Source organism: Schistocerca americana, chromosome 7 (genome assembly GCF_021461395.2).
Source record: "Schistocerca americana isolate TAMUIC-IGC-003095 chromosome 7, iqSchAmer2.1, whole genome shotgun sequence".
Taxonomy (NCBI): domain Eukaryota; kingdom Metazoa; phylum Arthropoda; class Insecta; order Orthoptera; family Acrididae; genus Schistocerca; species Schistocerca americana.
In genome coordinates this window covers 607,920,412-607,941,514 of record NC_060125.1, presented here as the reverse complement: position 1 = coordinate 607,941,514, position 21,103 = coordinate 607,920,412, and positions in this window count along the sequence as shown.

The window sequence follows — 21,103 nt, the reverse complement described above, 5'->3', positions numbered from 1 at the left end:
AGGCGCTCCTGTCTGTGATGTAGAGTCAAGTGTAACCGCAGCCATGGTCGCCGAGCTGATAGTCCATGCTGCTGCAAACGTCGTCGAACTGTTCGTGCAGATGGTTGTTGTGTTGCAAACGTCCCCGTCCGTTGACTCAGGGGTCGAGACGTGGCTGCATGATCCTTTACAGCCATGCGGATAAGATGCCTGTCATCTCGACTGCTAGTGATACGGGGCCGTTGGGATCCAGCACGGCGTTCCGTATTACCCTCCTAAACCCACCGATTCCATATTCTGCTAACAGTCATTGGATCTTGACCAACGCTAGCATCAATGTCGCCATACGATAACTGCAATCGCGATAGGCTACAATTCGACCATTATCAAAGTCGGAAACGTGATGGTACGCATTTCTCCTCATTACTCATTACACGTGGCATCACAACAACGCTTCACCAGGCAACGCCGGTCAACTGCTGTTTGTGTATGAGAAATCGGTTGGAAACTTTCCTCATGTCAGCACGTTGTAGGTGTCGCCACCGGCGCCAGACGTGTGTGAATGCTCTGAAAAGCTAATAATTTGCACATCACAGCATCTTCTTCCTGTCGGTTAAATTTTGCGTAAGTAGCAAGTCATCTTCGTGCTGCAGCAATTTTAATGGCCAGTAGTGTATATCTGTTGGAAATACGCGACTATAAAGGGTCTCAGCATATGTCTATCTGAGTCAACTTGTAAATATGAAAGGAGATCTAAAACCAGAAATATTTCGACGTAGTAAATTAGGCTGGCAAGGTTGCGGAAGATACTCGCCAGCTTCGAAGTCTAAGACATCGACCGAGCTGAAGAAAACAGTTTTTGACCAATGTTTACTGCCAGCAACAGCTTATGGTTCAAATGGCTCTGAGCGCTATGGGACTTAACTTCTGAGGTCATCAGTCCCCTAGAACTTAGAACTACTTAAACCTAATTAACCTAAGGACATCACACACATCCATGCCCGAGGCAGGATTCGAACCTGCGACCGTAGCGGTCACGCGGTTCCAGACTGTAGCGCCTAGAACCTCACGGCCTCCCCAGCCGGCCTAATAGCTTATGGCTGTGACACATGTACATTAAATGATTCGTTGTTAGTCATGCAAAGAGATATGGAAAGTTCAATGTTGGGCTGCACAAAGCAATACAGAAAGATATCAGTTGATACCAAACAGGCAACAAAGATTAATGACGTAATGGAAAGAGTGAGTACCTTGAAATAGCAGTGAGCTGGTCGTGTCGTCCAAAGATGGCAGGTGGACGACACAAGTATTACACTGGAGCCCAGTTCACCAAAAAAAAGACCAAGTGCAGATCACCAGATGGGTGGGCAAGAGATTTAAGAAAGACAGCCGCATTTAACTGGCGACGGGAAGCTCAATAGTGGCAGAAGTGGAAGAACTTATGGGGAAAATATGTTGCACGCTGACTGAAAGAGACGTCATCACCAAGTGACCGAATAGGCTGATGATGATGATGTGGAAGAGTAGTAGGATCCAAAATATTATGATCAGTTGCTTAATTGGGTGTTGGTAGACCTCTGGAGCGCAGTACAGTAGCGACTGTGAGTGGACTCGTCAAGTCCTCGGTAAGTCTGCAGAGGTACGTGGCACCAGGTCACACTGGTCCAGTACATGACGTGCCGGTGGTTGATTGGCGCGCAGCTGTCGCCTGTTAGCATCCCAGACGCGTTGTACTGGGTTCAGATCATGAGAATTTGATGTGTTTATTCTTAAATGAAGCGAGGTTAAGAATAAATATTAAATGTGTGTGCCCCATCGTGAGCGTGGGGTTGATCTGCTATTCTGTGCAACGGATTAATCTGATATGTACCCTCTACCCTGTGGCTCCTGCAAGATGCAATTTCCACCCCCACACTACTACAGAAATCAGACAGACGCTCCTAACGTTCTAAAGAGAAATGCCTGAAAAACTTTCAGCAATAAATATCTTCTGGAGTCGTCCGCTGTAATGGAATTGACACAAAAATTCACAAACTTTTTTACGTAACTAGTGGGATACTTGGGTACTGGAGTAGAGCTAGTTAGTGTAAGAAAAACATGAAACTAACGAAAATTATTATTTATTTTGCAAAAGTTCTGAGAAATCACAATGGCACTTTTAGTTATGAATTGAACAAGTTATATCCTGGTTCTTTTCGGAATGTGAAGTTACCTCTCAAGGATAGGATTCGCTAATGAAATTTCCATACAAAGTTTAAGATTGTTATTGACTTGGCAGAATGGCTGAGAGGCGCGCCTACTCAACTTGAATAATTATCCATAAGAATGTTGCTAGGTACGGTCGAGGCTGTTTCGTGTGAAATGCAGTGAAGTGTACTGTTGTGGAGGAAATATGGGGCTCGCAATAGCTGTAGCATACAATACCGTAAGCTGCGATGACTGCTGTCTGCGCTGCTCGCTGCTGACAAATACGATAACTCTCGTTCTATCTGGATTGACTTTCGCCAATCAAACTCTCCCTACGCCTTGATGAAGTTAAGGATTCCTACTCACCCCTAGTCTAACTATTGGCATGGTACACCGGTGAGATAACCAGTCCACCGCAATGCCACTCAAAAATTCGCTCGTAGGTGTTTAACTATAACTCTGTCCATTCACATCGCACTATAAGTGTGTCGGCCAACACAGTGAACAACACTTAATCGCAAGGACTCAATATAGAGTCGCACTCCGATTCGCTCTCGACAGAGGTGCTCTCCCAGTGAAGTACTGAGGAGAGACTTGTTCCTCATTCCAAGAGCGACAATGGAACGGCGCCTCTCCACACCAGACGTGAAGGGGTATATCTTTCAGTCTCTTCCATTACTCCTTCAGCTCAAGGCGTCAGAAATATCGTCTGCCAATCAGCATTGCTCTTCTAAAATGTGAGAATGACGTTTCGTTTAAGGTGACCAATCCGGAAATCTGTAGTATCGGCGTTTGGCATTTGCTGTCTCCCTGTGAAAATCTCTGTAACTGTGTGCTATGTGTAAAGAATGCATAGGTTGGACACTCCCACACAATGTAGCGGAATTTGCTTTAAAGCTCAACACGGGGTCATTCCCCCTTTCACTCGGGCACACGCTGTCTGCTCCACGGGCGGCCGAGGTTGACTCTTCCTCTGAAGGGACCGGCCTCCCGGTGTGTGGTCTGCCTCTCTCGAACTAAAAGCTCCTGAAGCCGTCGTGTCTGGAATGTATGTGTGTGCGCCAGCCTCGAGTATTTCAACCCCGGTGCGCACTTGTTATTTGCATATCGTTTACATGAATTCATACAACATTGTATGAAGCATCTTGATGTGTGGAATATGATTGTGAGGGCGGAATATGTAAGTAATGAAGGTCAAGAGACCATGACGTTTCACACCATTTAAGTACAATAGAACTGTAATAAAAAGTAAACTGTGTTCTGGTGGTGGAACAGAGTAGAGGGAATGAGGGGAGTGTGGAAGTGTGAGAGAAAGTAGGTCACTTCCACCCTTAAGAGGTTTGCAAGCTCAACAGGTAACTGGTGATTCCCCAGTCTGTTTACCCAACTACAGAATAAGAAGCAAGTACAGGGTGTTTCGCAAAGCTATACCAACCCTTCCTCGCAGTTCACCTTCAACACTACACAGCCGTGCATATCGAGTGGTGTACTGACCTCACACCCCACGCTACCGCATCCAACGACGGCACTGGAGGAGAATGACACGGCGATCGGTGGTACCAATGGGCGCGTAAGAACCTGTTGACGGCGGTCATTGTTGTGTAGTAGTAACCCCACCGCGATTTTTGAAGAATCGAACTCTGATGTAAAAACAACCGAAACCGTGATATTAGTTAAGAAGTGAGTTAACGTGTTAAACACATGCCGTTAATAACGCTAAATCTTTGTAGTTGAAGACGTAAAACCCTACTTATGTTGGGATTCACTAACAAGGAGACGGCACGAGCGTGGGGTCGGGGATGTATCCGAAATTTTGTGTGGTGAAAGGGGACCCTCACGTGGTTAAAATATTAGGACGCACTACCCGGAAAATCCCGGGAAACATCGATCCAAAGTTTCTTAGGTGCCTTATGAGTATAAAATGTTAGTCCACTGCCGAGCTGTCGTCTGGCCTTGATATTTAGGGCTCGGACTCTTACGTCACAGATCTCGGGTTCTATTCCTCCTCTGGCACTTTTTTTTCTCCTGTTTCATTTTCTTTTGTTATTCCACCAACTATTCAGAAAGTTTCCCAAACCTACATTATCTTTAACAAATTAGTTACATTATTGAATAAAAATTATTTTCTTTTTGTCCAACAACACAATTCATGGTGGTGGGTTTTCCATTTTTCATTGTAAAATATATAAGGAGAATCAGAATAACAAATTAGATTGGGAGACATTCAATTTTTATACATACAATAATATAAACAAGAACTGCAGTGGTAATAATCGTAAAAACGAACAAAGCAATAATTTTGCGACATCTTGCGCAACATATAAAAGCGGATTTTTTACAATCAGAGGGCGTTTGCAACACTTCTGTACAAAAATTTGCCCCATTAACATTTACGAAAATGTTTTGAGTTTCTGATAATTTTGAGGCAAACTAGGCAGATTGAATCATGTTTCGGAATATTGGTGACGATAACTGATGGTGAATTATAGAATGAATTTTTATACAGTCTTCCCGGAAATTAATTTCGCGATTCTCCTGTAACAATGCGCTGCAATTTTGCGAGCAACAGAAGAAAAAAAAAGTGCCAGAGGAGGAATTGAACCCGAGACCTCTGGCATGAGAGTTCGACCTCTAACAATGTAGGCCAGACGGCGGCTCGCCAGTGGACTAACATTTTACACTCATAAGGCACCTAAGAAACTTTGGATCGAGTTTTCTGGGGATTTTCCGAGTAGTGCGTCCTAATATTTTAACCACGTGAGGTGTTACGGGTCCTCTTTCACTACACAAAATTTCGGACAAATCCCGGACCCCACGGTCGTGCCGTGCTCTCATTATCTGTTGCGTACCAAGCCAGAGGCACACAGTAAGTACCACGGGAGTCCGTCACCACACAGGCGCAGCCGCTTGCCTCAGTTCCATAAACAGACAGCAGGTGGCGCTCACAAGGCCAGACCTCTTCCCGCTTCTGCGTCATTTCCTTCAGCGTGTCATACGCAAATACGTCCGCCGACTGTGTGGGCAGCTACCTTTGGAGGCGCTGCCGACCGCAGACTGCTCTGCTTGCACCTGATACGGACAGACATGAAAATCGTTCCGCCGACAGGCACTGAAACACGATGCGCTGCGGACACACTGGCATTTCCAGACTGGCAGCTAGACAGTTCGGTTCACGGCCTGCAGCCACCTCAGTACAGTTTGCTGAAGACTGCCTTTCGACTCAGCTGTCGCTGTTTACGAACTAACTGGACTATCAAGTGTGTCTGTAGTCACTCAGTTACAGTTACAGAGACAGCAAAAATTATTTACATTTCATTGCATCAAAGTTTAGGACATGAACTGCCACACATCGAATTGTACCAAAGTACCAATTTGCAACGTACTATTAATAAGTTTCGTTTGTCATTTCTTATTTTGTTGCCACATTTCTGTTACAGAGCTGCACAGGTCAAACAAGTGCTTCATTAGCAAATGTGCAATCTGCTACCCTCAAGGAACTACAGCAGGAAAATACTTCTCTGCTACCGTGGAGGTTTGGGCTGCATTAAAAGTAACACTCAGTTGGTAAAATTCACCACATAATCTCGTGAACTATGTGTCATACCAAGCTATAATTTTGCACGTACGTTCACTGGTATATGTTTCTATGGTCTGCAAAACGTGTTGCGAATAGAGTAACAGGCAAGTAAATTTAAATGCCATGCCTGATACTGAATTTCTTTCCTTTCGTTGTTTTGTGAAAGTGTCAGAGAAATCTTTGAAAAATATTTGAAATTATGTGTTAAGTTCGTTGGAAGTTCAAATGGTTCAAATGACTTTGATCACTGTGGGACTTAACATCTGAGGTCATCAGTCCCGTAGAACTTACAACCACTTAAACCTAACTAACCTAAGGACATCACACACATCCATGCCCGAGGCAGGATTCGAACCTGCGACCGTAGCAGTCGCGCGGTTCCGGACTGAAGCGCCCAAAACTGCTCGACCACCGCGGCCGGCTGTTTGTTGCTCTCATTGTCAACTGCTGCGTGAATATGATCTGGGTAACTTGCACACCATGAACTATATTGACTCAAGATATATACGGAGTTTCTAACTTTGAAGGTAATTTTTATTTACTTAATTTACCCTATGCAACGGCCTTGCCGCAGTGGATACACCGGTTTCTGTGAGATCACCGAAGTTAAGCGCTGTCGGGCGTGGTCGGCACTTGGATGGGTGACCATCCAGCCACCATGCGCTGTTGCCATTTTTCGGGGTGCACTCAGCTTCGTGACGCCAATTGAGAAGCTACTCGACCGAATAGTAGCGGCTCCGGTCAAAGAAAACCATCATAACGACCGGGACAGCGGTGTGCTGACCACACGCCCCTCCTATCCGCAGCCTCAACTGAGGATGATACGGCGGTCGGATGGTCCCGATGGGGCACTTGTGGCTGAAGACGGAGTGCTCTCTCTAATTTACCCTATTAAGGTAACCCTTTAATCAGGCACTTCATTTATTGAATATAAAATTTAAAATTATTTTTTTGGAAATTAGGTTGTGTATTGTTTTGGTTATTTTCTACATCTACATCTACATCCATACTCCGCAAGCTACCTCACGGTGTGTGGCGGATGGTACCTTGAGTACCTCTATCGGTTCTCCCTTCTATTCCAGTCTCGTATTGTTCGTGTAAAGAAGGCCCGTCGGTATGCCTCTGTCTGGTCTCTAATCTCTCTGATTTCATCCTCGTGGTCTCTTCGCGAGATATACGTAGGAGGCAGCAATATACTGCTTGACTCCTCCGTGAAGGATGGTCTCGAAACTTCAACAAAAGCCCATAACGAGCTACTGAGCGTCTCTCCTGCACAGTCTTCCACTGGAGTTTATCTATCATCTCCGTAACGCTTTCGCGATTACTAAATGATCCTGTAACGAAGCGCGCTGCTCTCCGTTGGATCTTCTCTCTCTCCTATCAACCCTGTCTGGTACGGATCCCACACTGCTGAGCAGTATTCAAGCAGTGGGCGAACAAGCGTACTGTAACCTACTTCCTTTGTTTTCGGATTGCATTTCCTTAGGATTCTTCCAATGAATCTCAGTCTGGCATCTGCTTTACCGACGATCAACTTTATATGATCATTCCATTTTGAATCACTCCTAATGCGTACTCCCAGATCATTTATGGAATTAACTGCTTCCAGTTGCTGACCTGCTATATTGTAGCTAAATGATATGGTATCTTTCTTTCTATCTATTCACAGCACATTACACTTGTATACATTGAGATTCAATTGCCATTCCCTGCACCATGCGTCAATTCGCTACAGATCCTCCTACATTTCAGTACAATTTTCCATTGTAAGAACCTCTCGATATACCACAGCGTCATCCGCAAAAATCCTCAGTCAACTTCCGATGTCATCCACAAGGTCATTTATGTATATTGTGAATAGCAACGGTCCTACGACACTCCCCTGCGGCACACCTGAAATCACACTTACTTCGGAAAACTTCTCTCCATTGAGAATGATATGCTGCGTTCTGTTATCTAGGAACTCTTCAATCCAATCACGAAATTGGTCTGAAAGCCCATATGCTCTTACTTTGTTCATTAAACGACTGCGGGGAACTGTATCGAACGCCTTGCGGAAGTCAAGAAACACGGCATCTACCTGGGAACCCGTGTCTATGGCCCTCTGAGTCTCGTGGACGAATAGTGCGAGCTGGGTTTCACATGACCGTCTTTTCGAAACCCATGCTGATTCCTACAGAGTAGATTTCTAGGCTCCAGAAAAGTCATTATAGTCGAACATAATACATGTTCCAAAATTCTACAACTGATCGACGTTAGAGATATAGGTCTATAGTTCTGCACATCTGTTCGACGTCCCTTCTTGAAAACGGGGATAACCTGTGCCCTTTTCCAATCCTTTGGAACGCTACGCTCTTTTAGAGACCTACGGTACACCGCTGCACGAAGGGAGGTAAGTTCCTTCGCGTACTCTGTGTAAAATCGAACTGGTATCCCATCAGGTCCAGCGGCCTTTCCTCTTTTGACCGATTTTAATTGTTTCTCTATCCCTCTGTCGTCTATTTCGATATCTACCATTTTGTCATCTGTGCGACAATCTAGAGAAGGAAGTACTAATTTGTTCCGATTTGGTTATTTTTTTTTTGTTTAGTATATATATATATATATACTAAATTGACTTACTGCGTTGAACCTTTCATGTAAGATTATGGCCGTCAATAAGGAAACTGCTACGGCATTTTAAATTTTTATATTTGGTCAATAATCATTTGCAATACTGAATATAAACTTTCTGTTGTCTCTGGAAACTGTTAGATAGGCAACCTGCAAGGAAGGCTAGGTGTCCAGCTGCCCATTTTTTGCCACTCAGTAATTTACGAGGCGAATAAAAATTGTCCCGTAACACTTCCTTGCGATATCCCCGAAGTTAGTTTCACGTCTGAAAATCTCTCTCCATTAGCAATTCCGATAATTATTTGCATTTGCTTAGAATATGTCCAATGATTCTTTCTTTCATCTACCCTTCTTACAATTAATTTTGCGTGCTCTTCCTCCTGGAAGCATAGCCATAGATATTTTCGGCTGTGGCAGTTTCCCATGTTTCATAGCCAGTAGTACGATAGAGTCTCTTTACAAAAAAAAAAAAAAAAGAAATAATGTCTCCTGACTGATTTGATGCGGTCTGCCACGAACTCCCCTCGTACGCCAAACTCTTCATCTCCTCCTTCGTTATCCTCCAACAGTTGTTACCCCCTACAGCTCCATCTAGTGCCATGTGTATAGGTTATTCCCTGGTGTCTTAACACATCTTCCATCATCCCGCACCTCTCCTTACCGGTATTTTCCATAGGTTATTTTCTTTGCCGATTCTTCGAGGAACCTCGTCATACCTTACATTATCAGTCCGCCTTATTTTCAAAGTTCTTCTATCCTGGTCTGGTTTCCCCAGAGTCCATATTTCAGTATCATAACAATACTGTGAACCACCCGTACATTCTCACAAATTTTATCCAAATTCTAATCTATATACGGTACTAGTAGACCTGTTTGTCCAAGATTGTCCTCTTTCCCTGTGTTAGTCTGTTTTTCATGTCCATCGTGCTTCGTCCATCACCGGTGATTTTGCTTCGAAGGTAGCATAACTTCGCGAAGGAGTAATCAGTAATGGGTACTTCCACCTATTCATTACCACACTTGTTGTTTTGAGAATTATCAGTCTGTCTCAGGAGCAGGTCTTCTTGAGTATCGCTATATTTTTCTCCGGCGTAGCGATACACACAACAGCATCGTACGGCAAGTGTACGGCACCACAGATACTCATTTTTCTAGCTTAATTCTTCCGACCATTGGCTGCTCTGCTGCCAGAAATTTAATCTCCTTTCCTCGGGTCGATCGTCACCACACCGGAATCTGATAATGAGTTTGCTTACGGAGGCAGATTAGCCTTGCTGTGTGCGATAGTCGCGGCTTGTTTGAGGAGAGGAGGTAGTTGTGGCAGGGTCAAGCCTTAGACTGGTTCACAAGCGGACGAAGTCTTCTGTAATATCCTCCACCATCAGCACGCGCTGTAACATTCTAATAAAAGTTGAAACCAGCTAGGGAAGCCTGCGCGCTTATGTCGTAATGCACTGTTTGTTGCAAGATGAACGAGGAGGGGACAGAAACATTGGAACAGCGAAGACATCTACATCTACGTGGGTACACTGCAAATCACACGCAAATGCCTGGCAAAGGATTCATCGGACCACCTTAGCAATAATTCTCTGTTATTCCACTCTCGAGCAGCGTGCAGGAAAGAAAAAACAAAAAGCCGTACCTTCTGAAGCGACCTCTGATTTCCCATATTTTATTATGATTACCGTTTGTCCCTATGTAGTTGGCAACATTTTCGCATTCGAAGGAGAAAGCTGGTGACTGAAATTTCGTGAGAAGATCCCGACGCAACGAGGGACGTATTTGTTTTAATTATGTCCACCCCAAATCCTGTATCATGTCCGTGACACTCTCTCCCCTATTTCTCGATAATACAAAACGTCTTGCTGTTCTTTGAATTTTCTCGATGTGCCTTGATAATCCTATCTGGTAAGGACACCACACCGCGCAACTGTACTCCAGTGGAGGACGGACAAGCGTAATGTAGGCAGTCTCTTTAGTAGATCTGTTGCATCTTCTAAGTGTTCTGCGAATAAAATGCAGCACATTACTAGCCTGATGGAACGTACGAAAACAGTGACCATTCAAAACAGCTTACAGCACTCTCGCAATGGATAAACACAGATTTTGTATGGTTTCCAAATGAATCTTATACCATTCTTCGTGCTAAATAGTGGCGCGTTCAGGTTACGATGGTGGGGGCGGATACTGATCACCCATCGTTCTCTCAAGAGTATGCAACCTCCCCCTCACTTCTCGACCTTAATGACAGTGAAAAATTAAACCGCGTGCACCTAATGGAAATTTGGGAAAAGCAACCGTCACCGAAGTTAATTTGTCGGTAAAGAGGGAGGAAAGGGTTACACCTAAATGAAAGGAAAAATGCAAATAAAATTGGTGGAAATTAATTTTGAGGAAAGGGTAAAATTAATAAAGAAAGTAAATGTGCGGTTGTTACGTTAACAATTAATTGACGTTAATTATATATTTGAGATTTGGGGAAAATTACGGTCGCCAGTCCTATGGACAACTACTATAATAACTGAAAATGAAAGATTAATGCACATATAACTACCACTAAAAGCGTGGCAACTGAAGGTTTTCACGTGTTGTGTGAAAACGGAATGTTTGTCAGAAATAATAAATTTCGCTACACTCTGACTTAATTTAGCAAAAGAATTAATAAAACCGGAAAATTGAAAGTTAATTTAGTGACTGAAATTAGTAGTGTAGTTTGTTTCTGAAGCACTAAGAAATTCAATAAAATAAGGTCAGTCTTGGGCTACCTCAACAATCATTTCAAAAGTTACTTGAATCTACGCAATTTAGAAATAAGAGATTTAACTTTGAACTTGAATTAAATGATTCTGAACAATTAACAATAGTAAAATTTAGTACGTACCAAGCTGAGCTGCACTCACAGGTAAGCTAAAATATGGTAACAAAACTCGCACTCTTAATTTGTGCCTGTGTAACCTAAATATTGTAGCCAGCTATGAATACTTTAACTGAACTTTGAAATTAAAGCAGTGAAATCGAATGATATTACTTTAATGCTGGCGTTTGAATTTCAACGACACTCGGGTTCATTTCAGAAAAGGAAGGGACCTCGCTTGGTAATGCAATTGCGACAACGAGCAACAAAGGTTCATGCTATGTTGCTGTAATTTTGTGACGCAAATTGAACAGTTTGAAAAGCTGAGGTCTGCCATACAGTTCTAAAACTTCACGTGCTTCCAGTCTTCCTTGTTGGTTGATTGAAGGTTTGAAGTCGTCGATCGAGGAGGTGCCGATAGTCACTCATTGTCGGCCGTCGCTGTTGCAGAAGCTGGACGTTGGCGCGCCTTCTTCTCGACACGGTCACCAGGCAAAACGGGCTCTTCATGTGTGCCAGGTAATGCTTCCCGTCCGCGACACCGTGTCAGAAACTATCATAGCAAGTCGAGCGCAATTACATGCTGCCCAACCCCGAAAGCGCAGCAACTCGCGGGAGCATCACACAGCACACCTGCTCCATCGCCCTACTGCAGCCAGACTCCCTCTGCCCGCGCTCCATAGGCAGAGTTAACACTACCAAAGATCCTGAACATTTTGGTTCTCCACACGACCTATCGTTGTAATCGTTCGATAGCATAGTTTTCCCTAGGCCAGACCCAGCGTAAAAATACAAATAATATTTACAAAACAAACCAATTATACATCAACACACACACACACACACACACGCATATATATATATATATATATATATATATATATATATATATATATATACAAGTATTAAACAATTACAATATACAAAGACACAAATGTCATATCTTCAGGTAACAAAATAAGGAAATAAATTTATAGTACAATAGATGGAAATAGGAGGATATGCATTTCCGGCGCTACAAGTAGACCACGTAGGCCAAATGCCACTGAAACCTGGTTAATGTTCTGGACCGCGGAGATGCGACAATTCATCCTCGTGCTCACAAAACCAGGTCTGATCGATGAGAGCTGTGTGAAGAAAGGAGCGCAGTCGTGTTAGAAGACAGCATAACCACTGGCAAGAGAAGATCGTGCCAAGGGATGAACCTGATCAACTTAAATAGCTACACTATCATTGACAGTAATGCCACCTTGAAGAGTAACCGTGAGGCCCATGGAATACCACGATACGATTGCCCAACTCACCACCAAGCCTCCGCCATGTTTCACTCTTGGGACGTAAAGTCGGCCAGTAGTTGGAAACAGTATGAAACGCGACTCATCTGACCAAATGACTGTCTTCCTCTACTGCATAGTCTAGGTTTCATAACTTCAGCATCACCACGCTATGTTACGGGCATGTGCAGCATTGGTGAGCGGTCCTCGGATTGCAACTCGCCCCACAACTCCCTTCATACGGTTTTAGAGCTGACAATGTTCGAAAGTGTGACGTTCAGTTCTGCAGTGACTTTCTCAGTCGTTGTCCCCTTAATTTTCGTCACAATCCTCTGCAATGACCGTCCGTCACGATCACACGACACACACGTTCGTCAGCTCTGTGACTTAGCGGATAATGCTTTTCCGCATTCCCTGTGTCCTCTATAAATCTTCGGGGTGGTGCCTCTTGAAACACGAAACACTTCGGGTACCGTGATGACAAAAGCACCTTCCTACATTCACTCAGCTCCGACATAACGCACTCACAAGTACTCAGAACACCTTCTGACGACGATTGACAGTTGCAACGTACTGCCGGCCGGGGTGGCCGAGAGGTTCTAGGCGCTACAGTCTGGAATCGTGCGACCGCTACGGTCGCAGGTTCGAATCCTGCCTAGGGCATGGATGTGTGTGATGTCCTTAGGTTAGTTAGGTTTAAGTAGTTCTAAGTTCTAAGGGACTGATGACCTCAGAAGTTAAGTCCCATAGTGCTCAGAGCCATTTTTTGCTACGTACTGAAGAGATTGCACAAGTGCTGTTCGCCGTGAAACACAACAGCGCAACCTGCAGGCTTCTGTATTGATTATGAAGCACGCATTTTTCGTGGTGTTTCCATTATTTGTCCAACTCCTGTCACTGTTTACCATAAGTTCACGTTCGAATCCCGAGATCTGGAAGTTCTTTCTGTTTTCTTATTCTTATTGATCATTCCCCAATTTGATGGGGACCTGGTTCTTGGAAAAGGAGGTTTATTAAAAGCTTTAAGACACGAAAATTATGGAAGTAACAGACAAGAGTCTTGATTTAGTGATAGTTTAGCACGTATGGTATTCTGGTAAAGGCGCTCATATTGGTGCTACTAAGAGATGGCTGGAAGAGGTCTCCATACCACCTGACGAGCATTTCCGGGACTATGTTCAAAGATCTGGAAATTTGAGAACGAAGCCCGACGTTGAGTTTGAAAGTAGGCTGTTTAGGTTTTTATATTGGTAACGCCACGTGGCGCTCTGTATGAAAATCACTGGCTGTGCTGCGTGCAGTCTGTTGGCTGGTTGGCATTGTTGTAATATTCGCTATTGTAGTGTTGGCCAGTTGGATGTGAACAGCGCATAGCGCTGCGCAGTTGGAGGTGAACCGCCAGCAGTGGTGGATGTGGGGAGAGAGATGGCGGAGTTTTGAGAGCGGATGTGTCCATCAGAGACAGTAAATTTGTAAGACTGGATGTCATGAACTGATATATATACGTATGATGACTTTTGAACACTATTAAGGTAAATACATTGTTTGTTCTTTATCAAAATCTTTCATTTGCTAACTATGCCTATCAGTAGTTAGTGCCTTCAGTAGTTTGAATCTTTTATTTAGCTCCCAGTATTGGCGCTCGCTGTATTGCAGTAGTTCGAGTAACGAAGATTTTTGTGAGGTAAGTGATTCATGGAAGGTATTGGTTATTGTCAGTCAGGGCCTTCCTTTGTAGAGATTACTGAAAGTCAGATTGCGTTCCGCTAAAAACATTGTGTGCCAGTTTAGTGTTGATCAGAATAAATAGAGAAATGTCTGAGTACGTTCAGTTATGCTCAGCTGTTTGAAAATCAAATAACGTAAGGGGTTTACCAGCACAGTAATTGAATAATTTTTCTAAGGGGACGTTTCATATGTTGACCCTTAGCCGAGGATACCTCACTGGAATCTTCTGATTTTTTCTTGTAGTTTGTGTAATTAGTGTAGCTATTGTTTATTGCTAGCGCGTATTTATAGAGAGAATTTCCTTTGTAGTTGTAGTTCTTCATTGTTGTACAGTAAAACAGTTGTGGCATGCTTGTAGATTTGCATCAAGTATTTCGCAGCTGCACTTGCAATTTACTAGATATTATTTTCAGTGCTATGTTAATGTGTTTTCTTATTTTGCTCTTCAAATTGTGCTTTTATGTGTTATCGTGTGAAATATTGTGACAATAATGGCGTGTGAAAAACGTAACACTAGGCTCCAAAGTAAACTGAGAAATAATAGTGACTACGAGCGTAGCTTATCAGCACCACTGTGTAGTGAATTAACAGACATTCAAAGTAGTAATTTGGTAACTGTGCATAGGGAAATGGAGCGGGCAGCTCACCTCCAACTGCCCAACACTACAATAGCGAATATTACAACAATGCCAACCAGCCACGGACTGCACACAGCACAGCCAGTGATTTTCATAGAGAGCACTACGTGGCGTTACCAATATAAAAACCTAAACATGCCTACTTACAAGTTGAGCTATAGGGATTGTCTGATTATTAGGAGAGAAGATTCGAGAAAAGAATTTGTTAAAAATGGGATAATGCTAAAGGATCTTGCTGTTCACGTGGACGAAACTGGGCACATTAAAGTGGGATCGACGGCGCAGGTGTTTTTTGTCGTAGATGGGTATCTGCGTTAAAGAACAGGTTTTGAGGGCAAGCGGCGGTGCCTTTTAAGAGGAATTCAGAGCTGTCGGCTTGCGCGTTTCTGTAGAGCGTGTGAAGACGCACTGCGGGTATACTTGCAGGCAGCGAGCCAGTTCCGTTGGTGAGTCCATCGCGAAAACAATCTGCCGTTTAGGTTTGACATTTGGCTTTGCAGCCTGCTTCATACTGCCTTTACAAACTGCGAGAATACCTACGGATCGATGGAATCGTTATGAAGTATATCTGTTGCGGGAATATATCGGCGAAGGAACCTGTGCAGATTTCTCAGAACTCACCACAGGTCCTCGTTCTTCCAAGGTCGTCCAGCGCTACCAGAAATGGGTCCAGAAATGTTAGCGTGGACTCATTCACGTTTACGATTGAGAAACATGGAAAAGTTGTGGCTTTTTTTTTAAATGTTCTTCGACAGTCATTCTGTTAACCGAAATATCGCCCTTCTGTTTCCAATACCCACAAGCCTTAGAACATAAGAATAACGCAATAGATTTTCCACGAAATTTCGGAGTCTTATCTATTTACGAACGAAAGCTACTCGTAATATCTGGTATAGTTCCGGCGACTGTAAAACAGTGATCGTTCTCGGTTAATATACATCTGATTATTGTACACCGCTGTCAATAGATAAATCCTAATTTCCTGGAAAATTCAATTTCTTTCTAACGTTTGGGGACATACAGTCGTAAATTATAGATAAATATTTGCGTTCTAGTATCTGTGTATCGAGTTGTTTTAGCTATGCTATTTGAAATAGCAAAGACGATCCTACGATTTAAGAAGTGACTAGCTAGTGTATACATGTCTTGAGTGTACCGATAGGAAGTTCTTCATCGGCCTCCTCCATGTTGGGCTGTCCAGTCAGCCAGAACAGCCCTCAGTCATCCCTAGTTTTGCGATCCCATATTTTAGGTCTTTTTAAATTAAGGTACACAAAATAGAAATTTTACAAGTAAAAATGTTCTCTTTTCTTCCTATGTTCTGTCTGAAAAGCATTTTTTTCCACGAACAGCACTACAGCAATGATTTTCTGGATATAGACTGTAGCTGCATTCCCTCTAATCTCCAACGATTAAGTATTACAGTTCTCGAAGTAACGTGAAACGAAGGATGTAAATGTTATTCAGACAACATTTTGTGCTACTTTCATTTTTCCTGTAACCCATTTCTGGCCTCTTACTTTACTGGATTCGATATGGAGGGTCCATGGGATAAATTACCCTTAGAGCGTTATTTGTCTTCTGTGATTGTCTTTTTGTGAAGAGTGCTTCACCCAGCCAATGAAACATTAACCACTAATGACGAGCACAAGTACAACTACGAATTAACTGTGTGGTTTGCACCTTATTTACAGCAGTCCCTCCATAGACTGTGGTGCTTCTCTGCAGCGAGATTCTAAATTTCCATTGTACATTTCAAGAACTTGTAGACGGCACATTTTCAATAGTAACTCATGTCCCTAAATATAAGGTTTCCTTGACGCAGGATCAGGAACGGAAGACAATTCATTCCACGCTACCGCCTCGGTTTGGTGATAATAACACACTAGATGCCGGTAACTACTGAATCTGTATGCAACTCATTGGTGCGGTACCAGAGCGCACTGCTAACCAGTGATGTTTTGGAAGTAGAAAGAAGCGATACTAAGCATGGAAATTGCTGTTGTTGTTGTTGTTGTTGTCGTCGTCTTCAGTCCAGTGACTGGTTTGATGCAGCTCTCCATGCTACTCTATCCTGTGCAAGCTTCTTCATCTCCCAGGACCTACTTCAACCTACATCCTTCTGAATCTGCTTGGTGTATTCATCTCTTGGTCTCCCTCTACGATTTTTACCCTCCACGCTGCCCTCCAATACTAAATGTGTGATCCCTTGATTCCTGAGAACATGTCCTACCAATCGATCCCTTCTTCTAGTCAATCTCTGTCTTACCATCATATAATCTATCCGAAATCATCCAGTGTCTCCAGTCGTCTTCCATGTATACAAGCTTCTTTATTGATTTTTAAACCAAGCGTTAGCTATGATGAAGTTATGCTCTGTGCAAAATTCTACCAGGCGGCTTCCTCTTTTCTCGTTCATCTAATACTTTTCCTTCTCTTCCTTTCCCTACTATCGAATTCCTGTCCCCCATGACTATTAAAATTTCATTTCCCTTAACTATCTGAATAATTTCTTTAATCTCATCATACATTTCTTCAGTCTTTTCATCATCTGCGGAGCTACTTGGCATATAAACTTGTACAACTGTGGTAGGCGTGAGTTTCGTGTCTATCTTGGCTACAAAAATGCGTTCACTATGCTGTTCGTAGTAGCTTACCCGCGCTCCTATTTTTTTATTCATTATTAAACCTAGTCCTGCGTTATTCTTATTTGCTTTTGTATTTGTATCCCTGTATTCACCTGACCAGAAATCTTCTTCCTCCTGCCACCGAACTTCACTAATTTCCACTGTATCTAGCTTTAACCTATCCGCCGGCTGGAGTGGCCGTGCGGTTCTAGGCGCTACAGTCTGGAGCCGGGTGACCGCTCCGGTCGCAGGTTCGAATCCTGCCTCGGGCATGGATGTGTGTGATGTCCTTAGGTTAGTTAGGTTGAAGTAGTTCTAAGTTCTAGGGGACTAATGACCACAGCAGTTAAGTCCCATAGTGCTCAGAGCCATTTGAACCATTTTTTTTAACCTATCCGTTTCCCTTTATAAATTTTCTAACCTACGTGCCCGATTAAGGGATCTGACATTCCACGGTCCAATCCGATCCGTAGAACACCAGTTTTCTTTCTCCTGATAACAACGTCGTTCTGAGTAGTCCGCCACCCCCGACCCCGGTGATCAGAATGGGGGAATGGGGGACTATTTTACCCCAAGGATATTTTACTCAAGAGGACGCCATCATCATTTAACCATACTTTAAAGCTGCATGGCCTCGGGAAAAATTAGAGCTGTATTGCTTTCAGCCGTTCGCGGTACCAGCGCAGCAAGGCCGTTTTGGTTAGTGTTACAAGACCAAATCAGTCAATCATCCAGACTGTTGCCCCTGCAACTACTGGAAAGGCTGCTGCCCCTCTTCAGGAACCACACGTTTGTCTGGCCTCTCAACAGATACCCCTACGATACGGCTATTGGTATCGCTTAGGCACGCAAGCCCCCCCCCCCCCCCCCCCCACCACCACCACCACCACCAATGGCAAGGTCCATGGTTCTTGGTTGATGGGGTTTACAAGACTATTGCCAGAAGATAACTGCAGAAAATTGTAGAGCAATATCCGAAGCATCGGTCTGCTATCGGATCGTTGAACATATTCTAAGCTTGAATATGGTGAATTTAGAAGAGAGAAAGAGCTTCTGTCCACAAGACAGTATTGACTTAGGAGACATCGACATCGAACCTTTACTAACGAGATTCACGTGTCCACTTTGGTCAAAAGGGAGAAAAACTGGAAACGGCCCGACGAGGATGACTCAGTTTGATATGACCAAAGCAAAATTATGTGTAAATTGAACCCTCCCCCCTCCCACCCCCCCCCCCCACCCCCCACCCCCCCCCCCCCCCGGTTCAAAGAGAAGAACGCCCAACATTTACATTCGTGGTTGATTTAAAACATTTAGCTAATTCATTTGAATAACTATAGGTGGCTATAATAATAAAACTAAATTATTTTTCTTGAAGAATTAATTGTTTGTTCATAGAGGTAAATTCATACTGTTGTTTATACATTTAAGCACAATTTAGTTTTGTTCAAGTACTATTTTGTCACAAGAAATTTATTTTTTGAAGGATCTGCAAGCTTTTGGGAAAATGTTTTTGCGATTACGGAAACATGTGTTTAATTAATGGAGCGTACATGATTTTGTAGTCAAAAGGTTAAGTTATCCGTCACATTCACCATGATCTCTCCAAGTACTGCACAAAAAACAGAAAAATTAAGAAACAATAACTATGCTAACTAGTCGCTGTCTCCGACTCCTCAAGTTTTTGGGGTGCCCACTAGGTCGGGTTAAGGGAAGACATTGAAGCAAATCAGTAGCGTGCGTGCGAGATTTACTACCAGCGACTGCGATCATTTTGAGAGCGTTACAATAATGTTGTGTGATGTCTGATGGGAAACTTCGGAGGGAAGAAGACTACATATTCACGAAACACTGTTGAGGAAGTTTAGAGAACCGGAATTTGCCGCAGACCTCAGAACGATCCGGCTACCTGAAACATTCCTCTCGTGTGGGGACCTTAAGGACAAGATGAGGGAGATCAGGGTGAGTGCAGAAGATGACAGGCGACAACTCTTCCTTGGACTGATCTGCGAGAGGAATCGACTAGCAATGGGTACAGTGTACCTCCCGCCATGCAGTGCACAATTGGTCTGAAGTACGTGTGGAGATGTAAATAATGGTCAATCATCGTCAAAAAGCTTAGAACGTTGCCGAATGCCTTCGGAAAAAGCACGCCTTACGAAATACTGGTAGAGTAAAAACGTTTTTGATAGTGAAATAGACACACAGTATAAAACGGTAGACTTACACCGAAACGAATCAGCAGATATTAAAGTTAAGCAGTTAATAAATGAGAAGACAGGAGGGACGGTAAACAAAATAACCCAAATTAGACTATAGAATAAAATATTACTAGGACTAATTGATAATTTGTGATAACGGATTTCCAATGGGTAAATATGAATTATTGCTGCAGAAAAGATATGTGCTTGAAATAACATCAGACTTTCTTACCTGGCCAATGGCGAACGAGAGGCTGATTTCACACTGTTAGAAACACAAGAACTAAAGTTCCATTCTAGGTTTCTCAAAGTAAAATGCTGCATTTGCCAAATCAGTTGCAGTTTTATTCCATTAACTAATGGATAATTCTTAAGTGCCTTAAGTGCGTGTTCCAAATAGTAACAGTTCAACAGGAACAGTGCCATATAATTTCATTACTAATTAAGAAAAACTTTCCGAGTACGACACACACACACACACACACACACACACACACACACACAGACACACACATACACACACACACACGCACGGTTCAACAGAAGGCGATATCTGGCCACGAATGATCTCAGAATCAAATCAAAGTGATACTGGAGAAAATTGCCCATAAGATGTTAACTGCATAAAACCATCGTTACGTTTTAGGTCTAAGTGGTCCTAATGGGAACACAATATAATATTTTTTTTAAAAAACGCAGAATACGATAATTTTATCGTGCATAGCACGCTAGAATTTAAGAAGAATTAAATCACGAAAAGTGAGGAGAGCATCATACATCAAGATAATAGTGTTTATGTATTGCAGTATGGAACATGAAGTTGTGGAAAAACTTATGGTAGGTTGTTATGCTGAGTGTAGGACAGTCGCTTAAGAAGATGAATGATATTGGACCAAATGCTTTGTGCAGGATGGTCGAAACGAAACTCGCCCAGAAAATATTTCATGAACCGTAAGACAAACAACTCAACTTACATCGTCTGTTCACAGTTGCCATCTTCCGGTGTCTGAAATATTTTCTGGGGAAGTTTCGTTTTGCTCACCCTGTACAAACAGGACTTCGTCCTCCATAACTAACTGAAATTATCTGACATTGTTCTCTGAAGGATATAGAGTTGAATCTTGTCTTGGTACCAGTTCCCGTATTTTTGTTTGGTACTAGCTGTTACCAGTGGCTGCAATCACATAACTTTTTTTTTTTTTTTAATATGAGAAATGGTGAGTAAGTAAGCTGTTACTGTACACCCAATAACGTCAGCTGCCCTCACGCGTTTTTCAGTTCGGGTAGGCATAGCCCGTGATGTGCGACTGCTCCCCCTCCCAACTCCCCCAACACGTGATACAGCGACATGCACACTGTCCTAACCGAGCAATGGGTAGGAGCGCACATCTGTGCATTGTGCTATTGAAGCAGCTATACGTTACG